At 45.1% G+C, this 15,674-nt stretch overlaps 1 long non-coding RNA gene across 2 annotated transcripts; it reads left to right on the top strand.

Annotated features, from left to right (window-relative positions):
• Nucleotides 1-4,340: 4,340 nt before the first annotated feature.
• On the top strand, nt 4,341-15,000 carry LOC147359958 (uncharacterized). Of its 2 annotated transcripts, none has more exons than XR_015138821.1 (3): nt 4,341-4,408; nt 13,594-13,759; nt 14,286-15,000. It is a non-coding gene; the product is annotated as an uncharacterized LOC147359958 (long non-coding RNA). The 2 variants fall into 2 exon arrangements; XR_015138822.1 differs by having other exon boundaries at nt 14,175-15,000.
• Nucleotides 15,001-15,674: the final 674 nt, after the last annotated feature.

The following is a 15,674-nucleotide window of genomic DNA, read 5'->3' as shown; positions in this document are numbered from 1 at the left end:
GAATTCTTTTTTTTTTCCTCCCTAGACTTGAAAAGAAATTCTGGCAGATAATTTGGCTGAACATGAAAAGGGAGAGGCTGCTTACAGCCGTCCAAGTAAAGTGCTAGGCTGGTGAAGCTGCACAGGCTGAGCTGGTTATTTCACCGCGTGAAAAGCAGACATGTATCTGTTCCCATGGAGATGTGTTTTCTACTAGTCAATCAGGCAGTGAGGACAATAGCCGGTAGATCTTTTTTTTTTTTTCATCTTGAGAGACAGTCCTGCTTTATTTTAACGTTTCACCTCCATTTAAAGGAATCTAAATGGAGTCTCAGAAATACCTGCAAGCATAGCCACTATCATTTCAAGAGATCCAAATTAACAAGAAACTTCAACTGCCGAACAAGACTGGGGTGTGACCACTCCTCCAATCTCACGTCCTTATTTGTATTTCTCTCCTTATTTGTATAAATTTGGCTTCTCGACTTGATCCCTCCCTCCCAAATAAAATAATAAGGTCATGACTTACATGTTGAAAATTTCCAAACAACTGTTGGGAAGCAAGAAGGGACCTTTCAAACAGAACATCATAGAAGCAAGACAAAGCTGGCCCAGAAAAGAGAAAAAAACAAAAACAAAACCTAAAGTGCTGGACGTTGGATAAGTTGTAAACTTGCCCGAAAAGTGTTCATGCAGAAATGATTAGGGCTGCTATTTGACCTTCGGTGTTTGTTATCAGTCCCCAGAAACCAGATCATGTCCGGTTGCAAAATATGTTTGCTTCAGTAGGTGAACTGCCATGTGAGCGCCTGGAAACTGGGACCCACACAGAAGCTTTAAATCTCTTCTTTCAAGTGTGCTTCTCCCCACTCTGTCTTCGCACACGCCTGGTACAGAAGAAAGTGCAGGTCTTCCTGGAGCTGACTGAGAGGGGAGAGCGTGTCCAAGGGATCGCCCCGAGGCCAGCTCTCAACTCTGACTCCAGCAGAAGCCCCTGTACGGGATGGATGGCCGGGATGGATGGCCGTGTCACAGAAGACAGCACACAGCAGTCAGGATGCAGTCATTCGAGTGCCGCTCAGCAGCGCAAGGCAGGAAAGGGAGTGCAAGAAGGCCTCCCGTGCACAAGCCCGGGCTTTTCTGGGCCCTGTGTCTCCAGCTCCCTGAGGGCAGAGGCTCCAGGGCCTCCAGGTGGGCCCTGGGGCAAAGACCCCAACCGGGCCCCTAGGAAAGCCACCTGGAGCCGTCCCAGCAAGCAGCGCCCGGGGAAGGGGAGAAACTCCAGCATCACTCATAATGGACAACATCCCGTTGCTAAGGAGGCGGAAAGCAGAAATCTACCACGAGGGTTCGTGGCAGTTTGGTTTCCCCGGGAAGACAGGGCCCACATTTCTCCTGTATTGTGGGTATTTGACTATTTCCTTCTCTTTTTTTCTCATGTTAGTTTTGTTTTTTTTTTAAATTTAAAACAGAAGCAATATGTCATCTCTCTAAAAGATTCAAGCAGTATAAATTTCAGGTAAAAGACTCGAAGCGCCTCACTGCCTTTGCTCTCGCCTATAGCTCAAGATCCCGATCGCAGCAGCCAACGACTGCTTCTCGCACATCCTTCGACGCGTCTCATAAACACGCACGTGTTTGTGAGCGTATGTGTGTGTACACACGGGCGCGTGCTCTTTGTTTTAAATATACCCCTGGAATCATACTTATAGACACTACTATACAACTTAGTTTTTTTTAAAACTTATCTATCAGCCTTTTTCTAAGTCTACATGCATTTTTTTTTTTTAATTAGCTATTCGTTTTTGAGAAAAATGAGGTTATATGTGCTCCTAGGATGGGGGTGGAGAGGATTCAAATCAAAGGGCTTGTGGGGAAGGTTGGGCCTCGTCCCTCCCCCGCAGACAATCGCTGAGAGGTTTTAATGTGCCAGGAACCATCTCAGCATAGAGCAGGGTACACATTTATCAGACACTCACACTGATCGGTCTTCACCCCATTTCTTTCCCCTTCCATTTTTCACTTAGATCTCTTAGAGAGTGGTCCATGTTAGAAAACACCGACGTTTTATTTCATTATTACTTTAAAATTTTATTGGGGTGTAGTTGCTCTACAGTGTTGCTGGTTTACTGTTCAGCAAAGTGAGTCAGCTGCAGGCACACACCCCCCCACCCCCCTTTTTGGACTTCTTTCCCATCTGTGTCACCCCAGGGCACTGAGCAGAGTTCCTGGTGATGTCCGGTAGGCTCTCATCATTACCCACTTTATACGGAGGGTCACTGGTGTAGACAGGGAAAATGGACATTTTAAATGCAGTACCTCTTTGAGAGGCTGTGGTTTAAGATGCTTCCCTTGTCCTTCTGGACGGGCTGTGGGCGGCTCTCAAGCACCCTCTGGCCTCCTGGCCACTCTGCTTCTGCTCACACTCATCCTGGCCACTCAGCTTCTCTGCTCACACTCATCCTGGCCACTCTTCTCTGCTCACACTCATCCTGGCCACTCAGCTTCTCTGCTCACACTCATCCTGGCCACTCTTCTCTGCTCACACTCATCCTGGCCACTCTTCTCTGCTCACACTCATCCTGGCCACTCAGCTTCTCTGCTCACACTCATCCTGGCCACTCTTCTCTGCTCACACTCATCCTGGCCACTCAGCTTCTCTGCTCACACTCATCCTGGCCACTCTTCTCTGCTCACACTCATCCTGGCCACTCTTCTCTGCTCACACTCACCCACTGAAAGCAGCTCCGTTACTCCACACCTGTCCTCCAACTGCCTTCCTCTGAAGAACGGACTGAATTAACTTTTAAAAGAGGTTTAAAGCAGAGTACTATTAACCCATTAAAAGTCCATTATTTTTAATGCGCCCCTCCCTGTGGTTTTTAATCTCTCCTCCAGCTTGAGAGCGAGAGGCTCAAGAAAAAGAAAAAAAAAAAGTCACGTTTCTCCCCTGCCCCTGCCAGTCCAGAAGGCAGCCACGCCAAGCTCACGCTTACACGTCGTGTGCTTATTATAAATGTAGGCTTCATACTGGCTAATTCCTCCTGTTTATTCCTTGTATCCTGGGCTCAGAGAAACATCGCAGCTCACTCTTATAACTTAGGTGCAGCTCCCTGCTCTTTTTTTTTTTTTTTTTTTTGGTGCAAGAGTGAAGGCAACAGGGATTTAGAACAAAGTGTGTCCTTGGAAAGAAGTGGGTGGGATTTTACGTTGTCAAATTGGTAGGTTGGTGAGGGACGCCCCCCTCTCGGGGGAGGAGTCGGCTTTCATTATCCAGTCAGAAACCTGGTGAAATCATGGATATGATTGAATCTTTTCGTTCATCTAGTGAGGTCTTTTTGTTCTTTGTCTTTGCAGTGTGTACTGCAAATTTCTGTGACGCCTGGGAAGGAAATTTGAGTTAAAGAGCCGGGCAGCTTCACATGACTCGTAACAAGCCAGCTAATTGAAAAATTTAATTCAGGAAGAGATACAACGAGGCCCGAGCGAAAGAGGAACTGGGTCTGTCAATGTTCAGAGCAGGAAAGCTGAAGAAGTTGTCATCCCTGAGTTAAAACATTATGTGGGGCTTGGAAAATATATCACCTGCTCTGTTTGTCATTGAAAGTCACAATCTTGTTTGCTGTTTATCTTGAGGCTTGGGGAGCTCGCCTGCTGGTTAGGAAAAAAAAGAGGCGAGTTTCTAGGGGAAAAATGCTAGTAATAAGAAAGGGAGGATTAGAAGCCCCAGAAAGAATGGGGGGTGTAAATAATATGTGGGCATTTGGCAATCAGCACAAAAGAACGAGGGACAAAGCCCAGCCTGATGCCGGAAATCCTAAAACTTAAATGGGAAACCCGGATATAAGAAAAGCATCCCAAAGGAAAAAAGAAAACAAAAGTCCCTGGAGATCTTTTTCCTCTGTGATGATGCTGGTTCCTGGAGTAAATAAAGCTTGGTTTCGCCGTGGTGCTCGTGTGAGCAGCTCTGCAGGCAGAGGCCCCAGATTCACGACGTGCCTTCAGGGCTCATCAGGCCAGCTCTGGCTTTTGGACAGAATGGGTCAACTTGGGGAACAGAGTTTTCCTTCAAAAGAGTCGAGATTCGAGGGCAGGAGGAGTGTTTCGTGGGGGGAGAATTACCCCTCTCCCCAGAGAGACTGGTCTGTTTGGGTCACCTACCCACCTCTGTTCCTTTTTTTTTTCCTCCTCGGACTTACCTTGAATGAAATTGCCTAAAGACAGAAAAGGCATTTTTAGCCAGAAGCTAAGTTAGGACCAAGTTAAACTCGCTGGACAAGGGGACTGGCTTGCATACGCCTCCTAAATGCATGCCTTGGGCTGATGGTTATCTCACCGTAAGAAGAGAGGAAGAAGCAGAAGAGGCAGCAGTTGTAGGAGCCTTACGTGGACTGATTTATACCTGGATCCACTTTGTCCTCTGAGCCTAGTAAGTGGTATATTATGTCTGTTTGATACATAAATGGGGACTGAGAGTCAGACTGTCTCCAGGAGATGGTGAAGGACAGGGAAGTCTGGCGTGCTGCGTCCGTGGGGTCACAGAGAGTCAGTCGCGACTGAGCAACCGAACAGCAACAGCCAGATCACAGCTAGAAAATGGTAGAGATGAAACGGAATTCTAGCTCAGCGGTTGCTAATTACAGCCTGATGGACAAATCCAGCTCAAGATCTGTTTTTGTAAATAAAGTTTTATTGGAACACAGCCGTGGTCACTTAGTTATGTATTGTCTGTGACTGTTTTTGAGCTACAATGGCAGAGACACGATGGCTTGCAAAGCCTACAATATTTATTACTAACACTTACTCCTTTACAGAAAAAGTTTGCAGATCCTTGCTCTAGATAACCTAAGCCCATGCTCTTAAACCCATATATTTGCTTCTACTCCAAAAATGCCTTTTTAATGTGCTGCTTAACAGAAAAAATGATTATGAAATGTCAGAAATAATAATAATTGGAGAAAAAAGAAAGAAAAGAAAAAAAATTATTGGAAAACTGCATCTGTTAGGGTCCAAGGAAGATGTAAAACAAATGAAAACAAACTTTTCTCCTTTTTCCCTTTTTCTTAATCTCAAAATTTGGAAGCACTTTGATCCTAAATTTAGAACAAACTAAAAACCTTCATTGCTTTATCAACTTTATCAAAACTGCATACAAATACTTTTCTAAAAAGCCAAACTTCTAGAGTAATTTCCAAAAAAAACCCACAAAATACTATTTTCCATGAGACTTAAAAATTCTTGTTTTTGTATGTTATTTTCAAAAACTACAAGAAAAATAAGTTGTTGAAGTGAGAAGCTACCAGATTTGAATCTGATGTTTATCCCATGATAGTTATATACAAACTCGCATCATTTGGAGCTTTGTTTATAAATGTGAAAATTCTGTAACCAAAGAAGAAGGAAAACCAAGGACAGTTGGAGTTTCTTACCCAACAGTTATTTTTTTCTATTATTGCCTACTAACGGAAGCCGGAGATCTTGGAAACTGATCTGGTTACCATGTGACTAAGTGTTTCGATGTTGTAACAGTGGCTTTGTTTTTCATAGGTTTCCAGGATTGATGAGTATAACTACACCCAGGTTTTAAAAGTTAATGAACAGCATTAATAATAGTGTCTTCTGTGCTGGGCCCTGTGGGCTGTTAGTCCTTTCTCTAGGGCGAGTGGGCTTCAGAAGTTGTGGCTCACGGGCTTAGCTGCCCCGTGGCGTGTGGGATGTTCCAGGACCAGAGACTGAACTGGTGTCTGCTGTTGCAAGGTGGATTCTTAGCCAGTGGACCACCAGGAAGTCCAGGCTGTCAGCTCTGAATACACTGGCGCTAAGTCCTCCTGATAACTCTACAAGGAAGCCCTTGCTGTTTTCATTTATTAGAGAAGAACAATGAGGGGCATGCAGTGCCTCAGCTAGCATGTGACTGCATCACCCCGACAGCCTGACCTCACGCTCCATCATCTTTTTGAGTGTCTGCCTTCTCACTCAGCCAGTTTTTACCTACTTGAGTACCTACCATCTATCAGGCACACACGTGGTTCTAGGGATTCAGCAGTGAACAAAACAGGGAGCTCAGTCAACAAGGTAAAGAGCAGGGTGTTTTCAGCTGCCGAGGAGGGCCGGGGAGGGGATTCAGGAGGACAGACAGGATGGAGAGGTCGGGATGGGTGCAGCGATCGGGGGTGGGGGGCGGAGGAGGCGATCTGTGAGAGAGGCAGAGGCCACGGGTGAAGATCCAGACTCTGGAGGAGAGCTGCGAGCGGAGGAGAGGGCAGGGCAGGCCCCTCGGGACGGGAAGGTCTCTGTGCTGGAGTCCTGTTGGTCTCATCCTCTCACCTGTGTGGCACAGAGACCGGCCCAGGCTTGACGGGCTGGGCTCTCCAGGCGCAGGGTTATCAGACAGCTCATCCTCAGATCTAAGAGGATCCTCTGACTTCCCACTGCGGAACCTCCTTCCCCTCACTTATTTGCAACTGGAAACAATCGTAAAAGCTACCAATTACTGAGCACAGGCCGTGTACCCAGCACACCATCCTAACTGCTCGATCGTATCATCTCATTTCATCTGCACAGCAACCTGGTGCATTTCTGTGGCCTCACAACAAGAGGAGGTGACAGGGAGAGCACCATGTAGATTACTTTCTAGAATCCACATGTTTATACTTACATGGACTCTTCCTAAGCTTGTCTGGGAATGCTCCGGCGTGCCTAAATTCATAGTAACCCTTTTCCTGCGTTACAAAGAATTCTGGTACGGGGTGTACGCCAGCACCTTTATGGAGCATTGAGGGGTAGGTGGTGCAATAATCTTCAAGGTAAAAAACAAATAGATTAATTCAAATGTTGTTTTTGGGAAACCCACCTTTGATGATTAATCAAGGCACCTAAATGTGGGCATTCTATATTACTTTATCTTCAATGCATTGCTTTTTTTTTTGAAAAATTTTTTTCATATTTTTAATTTTTGTTTACTTATTTTTTTGAGGGGCTGTGCCATGCAGCATGTGGGATCTTAGTTCTTAGACCAGGGACTGAACCACATTCTCTGTACTGGAAGTCTGGAGTCCTAACCACTGGACAGCCAGGGAAGTCCTTTGTATGTATTTCTTTCTAGGTAGTATTCCAAACAATGACAGGAGTTTAATAATATTATTTATTCTTATAAATATAATGGAACAGTTTTCTAGAACCTTCAAATATTTCAGAATACACTGGATATGTCTCAGGATAAAATATTTATATATATATATTTTCAGATTTAGTGCATGCTGTTTAATATATTACTTAAAACTTACTTTGTCAAGTCATATAATGAATTATGGATTCCAATTACAGTCATTCATTGTACTATTAATTTTAAAAACATGTATTATTGTAGTAGCTTACAGTGTTTCAGGTGCACAGCAAGGTTATTCAGTTATCCAAATACACATATATTATTTTTGAAATTATTTTACATCATAAGTTATTCTAAGATACTGACTATAGTTCCCTATACTATACAGTAAACCTTTGTTTCTTGTTGCATATCTATTTTTTTTTATTAGAAATCTAGCATTCTATTCATACTAAGTCAAACAAGTTTAATAAAAATGTCATGATTTTTTTAGTTAGGCAAAAACTAATGTTTCCTAAAATATATTATTATACATATTTATATATAGGTATACAAAAGCTTTTTTACTACACTTGATAAAGGCTTGAGAAAGACCATCAAAAAAAAAAAGAGAGAGAGAGATGGAGAAATTGGAGAACATGAACTAAATGAAAAGGAAGCATTGAATATGAAACAGAAAAAGTGAAACAAACTAGATAAAAGTAAAAGATCATCATACACTCCAGTTTTTTTAAACATGGCTGCTCATTAGAAACACACCTGGAGCTCTGGAGAAAGAAAGCAATACCTGAGCATTTGTGTTTTTCAAAAAATTTCAAGATAACTCTGATAGGCATCTGGATTTTAAAAAGTGATGGCAGGTTTTCCTACTAGATCCAAGTTTTGGTGATATGGGCTTCCCTGGTGGCTCTGATGGTGAAGAATCCTCCTGCAATGCAGGAGACCGGGGTTCGATCCCTGGGTTGGAAAGATTCCTTGGAGGAGGGCATGGCAACCCACTCCAGTATTGTTGCCTAGAGAATTCCCATGGACAGAGGAGCCTGGCAGGCTACAGTCCATGGGGTCGCAAGGAGTCAATAGACTGAGTGACTAAGCACAGCACAGCACACAGAGTTCTATTATTTTTCTGTTGACCAATCATGATACAATGGTATTGTTAGAAAGTTACGTAATCACAAGAGTAAAACATGTTTATCAGTTTTCACAATCAATACCTAGAGAAAAGAGATAAAATTGCAAGCCATAATGGGAACATGATTAACTTAACAACACAAAATAATTGTATAAAATTGTATAAAAATTGTAAAAATAACTGTAAAAATGTGTATAAAATATACAATGGGGGCGGGATCAAGCAGAGTGATGTGGTAGCTGGGAGCATGCACATGTTTTCATCCACCCGGCCAGTCTATGTCTTTGGGTTGGTGCATTTAAACCGTTCACTTTTAAGGTAATTATCAATATATATGATCCTATTGGAGAAGGCGATGGCACCCCACTCCAGTACTCTTGCCTGGAAAATCCCATGGATGGAGGAGCCTGGTAGGCTGCAGTCCATGGGGTCTCGAAGAGTCAGACACAACTGAGCGACTTCACTTTAACTTTTCACTTTCCTGCATTGGAGAAGGAAATGGCGACCCACTCCAGTGTTCTTGCCTGGAGAATCGCAGGGACGGGGGAGCCTGGTGGGCTGCCGTCTATGGGGTCGCACAGAGTCGGACACGACTGAAGCGACTTAGCAGCAGCAGCAGCATGATCCTATTACCATTTTCTTGACTGTTTTGGTTTACTTTCTGTAGGGCTTCCCTGATCACTCAGCTGGTAAAGAATTTGCCTGCAATGCAGGAGACCTGGGTTCAATCCCTGGGTTGGGAAAATCCTCTGGAGAAGGGAAAGGCTGTCCACTCCAGTATTCTGGCCTGGAGAATTCCAGGAACTGTATAGTCCATGGAGCTGAAAAGAGTCAGACATGACTGAGCAACTTTCACTTCATTTTACTTTCTGTAAGTCTTTTCCTTCTTTTGTGTTTCCTGCCTAGAGAAGGTCCTTTAGCATTTGTTATAAAGCTGGTTTGGTGGTGCTGAATTCTCTTAACTTTTGCTTTTCTGGAAAGCTTTTGATTTCTCCATCAAATCTGAAGGAGAGTCTTGCTGAGTAGAGTATTTTTGGTTGTAGTTTCTTCTCTTTCTTCACTTTAAATATATCATGCCATTCCCTTCTGGCTTGTAGAGCTTCTGTTGAGAAATCAGCTGATAGCCTGATGGGAGTTCCCTTGTGTGTTATTTTTCATTTATACCTTGTTGCTTGTAATACTTTATCTCTGTCTTTAATTTTATCACTGTGATTGCTTGTGTCTCAGTGTGTCCTCCTTGGGTTTATCCTGCCTGGGACTCTCTGCTTCCTGGACTTGGTGGACTATTTCCTTTCCCATGTTCAGGAAGTTTTCCGCTATCATCCCTTCAAATATTTTCTCAGATTCTTTCTCTCTCTTTTCTCCTTCTGGGACCCCTTTAATGGGAATGTTGGTGCATTTACTGTTGTCCCAGAGGTCTCTGAGGCTGTCTTCATTTCTTTGCATTGTTTTCTATATTCTGTTCTGTGGAATGATTTCCACCCCCAGCTCAATCATCCCTTCTTCTGCCTCAGTTATTCTGCTATGGATTCCTTCTAGTGTTTTATTCATCTGTTTGTTTGTTCTTTAGCTCTTCTAGGTCTTTGGCAAACATATCCTGCATCTTCTCAATTGTTGGCTCCATTCTTTTCCCGAGATCCTGGATCATCTTCACTATCATTATTCCGAATCCTTTTTCTGGAAGGTTGCCTATCTCCACTTCATTTAGTTGTTTTTCTGCGGTTTTATCTTGTCCCTTCATCTGGGACATAACTTTCTGCCTTTTCATTGTGATTAACTTTCCATAATACAGTTTCTGTTTTAGCCACTGTGAGACTGTGTTTCTTCTTGCTTCTGTCTGCCCTCTGATGGATGAGGCTAACAGGCTTGTGTAAGCTTCTTGATGGGAGGGACTGGTGATGGGAAAAACTGGGTCTTGCTCTGATGGGCAGGGCCTTGGTTAGTAAAACTTTAATCCAATTATTTGCTGATGGGTGGGGTTGAACTCCCTCCCTGATAGCTGTTTGGCCTGAGGTGACCCAGCCCTGGCTCTTGGTAGGGATAATAGTGAACTGCAAGAGGATTTACGCCAAGGGGGACCATCCAGTGCTCCCAACCCTGTAGACTCACACCCCCACAGGAGAGCCTCCAACAGGAGAGCCTCCAACAGGAGACCCTCCAACAGGAGACCCCCCAACACCAGCAGGTGGCTGTGGCTCAGTCTCCTGTGGGGTCGCTGCTCCTGCCCTCTGGGTCTTGGTGCATGCAAAATCTCATTTGTGCCCTCCAAGACTGGAGTCTCTGTTTCCCCCAGTCCTCTGGAAGTCCTGTAATCAAATCCTGCTGGCCTTCAAGGTCAGATTCCCTGGGGATTCCCAGCCCTTCTGTCAGATCCCCAGGCTGGGAAGCCTGATGTGGAGTTCAGAACCTTCACAACAGTGCAGGAACTTCCTTGGTATTACTGTTCTGTAGTTTGTGGGTCATCCACAATGGCACCCCACTCCAGTACTTTTGCCTGGAAAATCCCATGGATGGAGGAGCCTGGTAGGCCGCAGTCCATGGGGTCGCTAAGAGTTGGACACAACTGAGTGACTTCACTTTCACTTTTCACTTTCATGCATTGGAGAAGGAGATGGCAACCCACTCCAGTGTTCTTGCCTGGAGAATCCCAGGGACGGGGGAGCCTGGTGGGCTGCTGTCTATGGGGTCGCACAGAGTTGGACACGACTGAAGCAACTTAGCAGCAGCAGCAGCAGTCTGTGGGTCATCCACCTGGTGGGTATGGGATTTGATTTTGTCCTGATTGTGCCTACAGGCTCGCTGTGACTCTTCTTTGTCTTTGGATGTGGGGTATCTTTTTTGGTGGGTTCCAGTGTCCTCCTGTGGATGGCTGTTCAACAGCTAGTTGTGCTTTTGGTGCTCTCGAAGACGGAGATGAATACACATCCTTCTACTCCATCATCTGGAACCTAAAACACTGTATTTTTTTTTTTTTCATACAAACTGTTTACTATTTTCTATTTTTTGTTAGGAAAAATGGGCTTATTTGAATCATGGTAAAGAATTAAAGATATCAACTTAAAAATATTCAAGGGACAACATATTATTTTTTTCAAAATTATGCTGAGCATAGCCTGGCTGTTGTCTAATGCATGCATGCATGCTAAGTCACTTCAGTTGCGTCTGACTCTGCAACTCTATGGATTGCAGCCCACCAAGCTCCTCTGTCCATGGGATTCTCAAGGCAAGAATACTGGTGTGGGTTGCCATGTCCTCCTATAGGTAATCTTCCCAACCCAGGGACAGAACCTGCATCTCTTACATCTCCTGCATTGGCAGGCATGTTCTTTACCACTAATGCCACCTGGGAAGCCCAGCTGTAGTCTAATAGTAATCACTAATTATTTTCTTTGCTAATAAAACACAGTTTACATGTACACACATACATATACTTTTATTTATCTTGACTGCTACCTGCTTCAGGGAAAGCTAGGACCTCAACAGTCCCAGGGCATGAAGTATTGATTGCTATCAGTGGTTCTCAACCTCAGCCACAGGTCAGCTCATCTTCAGAGCTTTAACAAATTCTCAGTGCCTAGACCCCACTCCCAGCTAGTGTGGCTAAATTAGTCTAAGCAGTTAAGGTCATTTTATTTCTCTTGGGAATAACTAATTAAGGAATAGCCATGTGACATAATTCTGACCAATGAGATGTGAAGTAAGTGGGATGGTATGTGTCTCTCAGAGGATTATTCTTGCTCATGATAAGCAAGGGAAGAAATATTCTCTCTTCTAAGTTTTAGGCATTTTGTAGGTGAATAAATGCCAGCAGGCTCTGCGGCAGCCATTTTGTGGCTATGAGAGGCAAACCTGAGATTCAGAGCGAATATACCAAGGCAGGCAGAACACGATCCAAAGAACCTGGGGCTGGAATAATTGAATTAACTAACCTTGGAGCTGCCCTAATAGGCGGACATTCATGCATAGTTTTGGTGGTTTCTCTGTTTCCTGGAGGTCTAAGCATCTTCAGTTTTACACAAGGAAATTGGAACACAGAGAGGTTACGTGCGCTCTGCGGTCACATGGCTGTAAGTGAGAAAAGCAGGGTCTGAATCTATCTGGATCCAGTTCTGTGCTCTGAATGACTAAGGTATAGAACAGGGATTGGCAAAGCATGGCTTGCTGGCCAAAACCCACTCCCCACCTGTTCCTATAAATAAGGTTTCGTTGGAACACAGCCAGACCCAGTGGCTGTGGGTGCTTTTCACGTCACTTCATCAGCGCGGCTGTGAGAGACGCCGAGTGGCACGTAAAGCCCCAAACATTCAGCGTCTGGCTCTTGATGGGAAAAGTCTGCAGACTCGTGGCGGTGTAAACCAGCTGTGGTGATCTTACCTTTATCAGCGGTGTGTGTGCGCATGCTCAGTCCTGTCCCACTATTGGTGACCTCACGCGCGGTCACTGTCCCACCAGGCTCCTCTCTCCATGGGACTATCCTGGCAAGAATACTGCAGTAGGTTGCCATTTCCTACTCCAGGGGGTCTACTCAACCCATGGGTCAAATCCATGATAGTAATATATAAACTCTCAGTGTCTGGGGCTTTTTTTATATATGTAAACAAATCCATAAAAGTGAAAGTCGCTCAGACGTGTCTGACTCTTTGTGACCTCATGTACTACAATCCATGGAAATCTCCAGGCCAGAATGCTAGAGTGGGTGGCCTTTGCCTTCTCCAGGGGATCTTCCCAACCCAGGGATGGAACTACCTGACAGTTATTTCCTCTTCTCCCCTACTAACAGAGCCTGCATTTAGTTTGGCCATCAATACACCCAGATGAAGGCTATCTGATCTAAGCCAGTCATGACATTCTGTTTCCCCCTTGTGGGAAGTTTTACTCCCTAAATACTGATTCCAGGGTGGGCCTGAGTGAGGCATGACAGCCTGCACTTCCTACGAGCTCCCAGGTGAGGCCAATGCTTCTGTTCTGTAGAATGCTTTGACCGTACTCGGGGCTTCCTGGGTGGCGCTAGTGATAAAGAACTCACTTACCAATGCAGGCAGACCCAGGTTCGATCCCTGGCTAGGGAGGTTTCCCTGGAGGAGGGCATGGCAACCCATGCCAGTATTCTTGCCTGGGGAATCCCATGGACAGAGGAGCCTGGCGGGCTACCATCCATAGGGCCACACAGAGTCAAACACGACTGAAGTGACTTGGCACACATGCAGATCCTATACTAGACATAGAAAACTTTCTCTGTAAAAGGCCAGATAGTAAATATTTTCGTTGTTTTGGCCCAGATAATCTCTGTCACAACTACTCAACTCTGCTATTACAACAGCAACATATAAATGAATGGGTGTGGCTATGTTTCAATAAAACTTTATTTACACAGACAGGTGGAGGGCTGGACTTCGCCTGCAGGCCACAGTTTGCTGACGCCTGGCTTAGACTAATCACAGGTCATGTCTTGTCTTCTCTGACTAAATTGCTGACTAGAAGCCGGACCAGCAGCAGTTCTCTTAGGAACGATGACGTGGGTGATGGCTATTGGATTCCAGGTAAACGGCTGGGATTTAGGCCAAGCTGCATGAAACAGTTCTTGGGCTGCTTTTTGGCAGAGGTGACGGTTCACTGTTGGCCCACGGTCTAACTACATGTCGTCGTAAAATTAAGTCTCTGTCGCAACTCTGCTACTCCTAGAGCTAAACGCTGCTCAGCAGAGCAGGCACAGAACAGCTCACGCAGCCTCTTCTGGAGGCGCCCAGCACTCTATTCTTCCGGGTGCTCTGGTTACACCCTGAATGCAAAGTGCTCCCGGGCGGGCATAACAGCATTCCCAAAGCAGGATTCTGTGCTCCCTGGTCAATGATATAATCACAACTCCTCCTAAACCAGTGGCTGGACACAGAATTAATTGGCGGGGGGGAGGGTGTAGGTGAAGGACTGATTATCATATCCCGTAATGTATTCTAGTTAACGCACAAGACTCCACCAGGTTTAGTTTCACCAATGCAAATCCACTGCTAACACCAGCATGCCAATTAACTAGTTTTACCAATGAAAAACCGATTTCTGAATTGCAAGACAAAGAATTGTGCTATTTACCTGGAGCCAAACTACGGTGGAGGTAATGAAGACAATGGCGACCTCCTTCAAAAGATCCCAGGCACGCGCTGCTACACTCAGTGCCCCCAGCCCTGCAGCAGGCCGCTGCCAACTCACGCCTAAGCTGGAAACTCCTGGGCGCTCACAGGCAAGTCTGGGTCAGTCTCTAGTGGGGTCATTGCTCCTTTCTCCCAGGGCTGAACTGTGCTCTGCATATTTAACTTCTATGCAGAGTACATCATGAGAAACGCTGGGTTGGATGAAGCACAAGCTGGAATCAAGATTGCCGGGAGAAATATCAATAACCTCAGATATGCAGATGACACCACACTTATGGCAGAAAGCGAAGAACTAAAGAGCTTCTTGATGAAAGTAAAGAGGAGAGTGAAAAAGTGGCTTAAAGCTCAACATTCAGGAAACTAAGATCATGGCATCTGGTCCCATCACTTCATGGCAATAGATGGGGAAACAGTGCAAACTGGCAGACTTTATTTTTCTGGGCTCCAAAATCACTGCAGATGGTGACTGCAGCCATGAAATTAAAAGGCGCTTACTCTTTGGAAGGAAAGTTATGACCAACCTAGATAGCATATTCAAAAGCAGAGACATTACTTTGCTGACAAAAGTCAGTCTAGTCAAGGCTATGGTTTTTCCAGTAGTCATGTATGGATGTGAGAGTTGGACTATAAAGAAAGCTGAGCACTAAAGGATTGATACTTTTGAACTGTGGTGTTGGAGAAGACTCTTGAGAGTCCCTTGGACTGCAAGGAGACCCAACCAGTCCACCTCAAAGGAAATTAGTCCTGAACATTCTTTGGAAGGACTGATGTTGAAGCTAAAACTCCAATACTTTGGCCACCTGATGCAAAGAACTGACTCCTTTGAAAAGACCCTGATGCTGGGAAAGATTGAAGGCAGGAGGAGAAGGGGACGACAGAGGATGAGATGGTTGGATGGCATCACCGACTCAATGGACATGAGTTTGAGCAAACTCAGCGAGATAGTGAAGGACAGGGAAGCCTGGTGTGCTGCAGTCCATGGGGTCAGACACAACTGAGCGGCTGAACAACAACTTGTAAATATAACAGGAGGCAAAGGGGCAGGGCACAACTTTTGAAAGAATGACTTAGGCCAAGGACACAAGATAAACTGATTAGAATCAAATGGGTCCAAGACGGCAGACAAGTAGACTCTGATTAGACCTTGATCCTCAATCAGCAAGCTAAATGACACACACAGAGGTGCCATGACAGCTCCAAGGCTCCGTCAGAAGACCAAGGCCTGGGCAGTGGCCCAGTACCTGCAGACCTCTTCCCCTTCCCCAGTTGGCATGCTCCTCCCACTCATTAGCATATGCAGTCACCCAGT

The sequence above is a fragment of the Bos grunniens genome, chromosome 13, assembly GCF_055505025.1.
Source record: "Bos grunniens cultivar Pamir isolate PY7600 chromosome 13, Bosgru_T2T1.0, whole genome shotgun sequence".
NCBI lineage: Eukaryota > Metazoa > Chordata > Mammalia > Artiodactyla > Bovidae > Bos > Bos grunniens.
The sequence above is the reverse complement of the archived record's forward strand: the minus strand, read 5'-3'. Positions and strand labels throughout refer to the sequence as shown.